Source organism: Lemur catta, chromosome 2 (assembly GCF_020740605.2).
Source record: "Lemur catta isolate mLemCat1 chromosome 2, mLemCat1.pri, whole genome shotgun sequence".
Lineage (NCBI taxonomy): Eukaryota > Metazoa > Chordata > Mammalia > Primates > Lemuridae > Lemur > Lemur catta.
Window position 1 is genome coordinate 57,577,395 of NC_059129.1, and position 2,900 is coordinate 57,580,294.

The following is a 2,900-nucleotide window of genomic DNA, read 5'->3' on the forward strand; positions in this document are numbered from 1 at the left end:
TATTTTAGTATAACTTATTCATTAGCTATACGACCTCATAAACTCTCTAAATATTATTTAACAAATCAAGTTAATTTAATACATATTTCTACAGTGTTTGGTCTGCAAAACTAGAACTCTGGAAATTTGTTTCTAGGGTCTGTGCCTCAAAATATGTGCCTTTGCTTAGTTACCTTATATATTTCATGCACATTGTCTTACCTTGTAGAAATTTTAGGAGAATCGCAAACGTTTTTACATCTCAAAGTGTTTCAAAACCCATACATTAGTATATGCCAGGAATGCAATGTGACTATTAATAAAGTCCCTAATGATTTTAGTGATTGAATGATTTTTGTACTGATCACACTGAATTCTATGTGTCCTGTTCTCTAGGTATTAGCTATGGGATCCCTACATTTTTCATCAGACCCCTCGAGTTTGAGTTTCCTGTTTCAGTTGTCATATACCTATGCCTTATTTTCGGATATGGTTTTTAAAATTTCTTGTTCAAGAGAACAAATATAAAAAACTGAAGGGTTAAACTGATGCTACAGCTTTCTGCTTGCAGTTAATAATGTCTGCTGATCCATGACCTGATGAAAATCCTATTTGTTCTTTTTCTTTGGTCTCTCTCAACTCCTTCATTTGGAGATATGTTGCTATCAGTTTGGATATTTTTGAATTGAAGACTCCTGGTGATAATAAATCCTCTGTGTCATTTAGCTTTCTTCTGCCAATGAGTAAATAATTGATATCCAAAATAATGAGATCTTTCCACAGAGCCGCACTCTATGCTGGATGTCTCCCACTATTGTCATATCGTTAGGAGAGAATCTAGTTCCTCAAATGATGCCACGAAATCAAGAGAACAACACAGATTGGACATGAGTGATTGGTAATTCAGTTTCATTTATTACTAAATTCATTGTGTTTTATTTTAAGGGATGCTGATTTTTATTTCGAACTTCTACATACAACAGTTAGCATTTAGCTTTGTGCAGAAACCAATCGGCTTTTCAAAATCATGGCACTCTTGTCTACATTTGCCTTTGATGATAAAGCAACTATAGGTGTCTTTCATGGCACATTTCACTGTTAAAAGGAAAAATAAAAACACATAAACCATTGAGTCAATATATATGTCTTAAAAGCCCCAACTTGGGATAAATCAGTTGTTGATGTGAAAATAAATATATCATCTGCATACTGGGGGAGGGATTTGGGAAGACATTTGTTTTGCTATTTGTCTGGTGATGATAGTTTTGTGACATTTTTGGTTTCATTGTCAGTTTTCTCCCCAACCTATGACCAGGTCCACTAGTTGTTATAACTTAGTTTTCCGTAGTAATTTCTAAATAGAAATTGTTAGATCCAGAGTGTCTCTGAAATGGGCACCATATATATCTAAGTCTACTTACCTACCTAACTTGCTTTTTAAAAATAACTTTAGTGAGGTACAATTAATATACAAGCAAATTCACGTATTTAATGTGTATAACTTGGTCAGTTTAGGCATATGCAAACAATGATAATTCCATCATTACACTCAAGGCAATAGACATATCCAAAACTTCCTAAAGGCTTTTTTCTCTAATTTCAAAAGAAATTAAAAATTTAACAATTTTGGCTTTAGGATTCAAAATGGGAAAATCAATTAATGTTGCTTAAATTTCTATCTTGCTTGAATATTTTTAGGCATCTTTTTTATGAGAAGAATTAACAGAACCCTAGCAGACACTGGGATAAGAAGGGTCTTTGAATGTGGGCAAAGATTTGAGTCTAGGCAGGGAAGGCCATGCTGATGGGAGTACTAGTGTTGTCATGTATGACCATCCTTAGCCACACAGAGAAGAAGGGGTGACACTGGTCAGCATCTCCTCATGTTTTCCTCTTTCAGAGGCTTCTCTATTGTAGAGTATGCAAGCCTGCATTATCATAGTATATGCCAACTGATGAACTTATCCACCTCATGGGTATAAGATTTAACATTTCATCTTCTCAAGAAATGTTTGCATTTTTAAAAAGATCACCTAGGGAGGGAGACTCCCAAAATAAAAGCATTAAATATAATGATGAATTATCAAACATAAGCAGAGAAGATATGTGGACAATGTTCTTTTCTTTTACCCTAGGATATCAACATAGAGGATCCCAACATACAGAATCCAATGGAGATGAGGTTGATGGTATTGAAAATCCAATTGTTCATGCCTCTGCTTTCAGTGAGGTTATGTTAGCATAAAATTGCTCTGTTATTTTTGGCAACTGGGCATTTTAGGAAAACAATTAAACCCATATTATATTGAAATTTTTGCCACATATTTTAGGCCAAGTGATACTCCTTTTTCCCCGTACAAATTAATGATGCCTCTTTATTTGTATTATCTGGAGAGATGCTGTTTATTGCCTTTGATGCCAGAGGGAAAAGACATTATCTCACCAGCTTAAAAATGCATCCTCAAATTACACTGTCTTACATGAGGGGTGTGAAGCATGTATTTTGACTTAATTGGAATTTACAGATAACAGAAGATGACAGCTGTCAAGCACCAGTATGAGAAGAAGAATAGCATTATTTAAGTGGGAATTCTAAATTAGCATTTTTCCACTAGTAACAGAAACAACAAATAGCTTCTCTCTAGATAACAGCTATTGTATCATATAAAAATTCATATTTATTCACAAGAAAGAATTGAAAATTCTTCAAGTTTTAGTTTAAACCATGCACATACATTCACAGTGTCTCTTGGGTTTCTGAAAATACTGAAAATGTTATGAAGGTTTTTACATTTTTTTATCGAAAACAAGTGATATGAAGGACACGTGTAAATCATGACAATATAATTGGAGCTAATATTTTATTATCCAAATGTGGTTTTGCTAAATACTAGTCTTCTCTATTTTAAGATCACCATTGT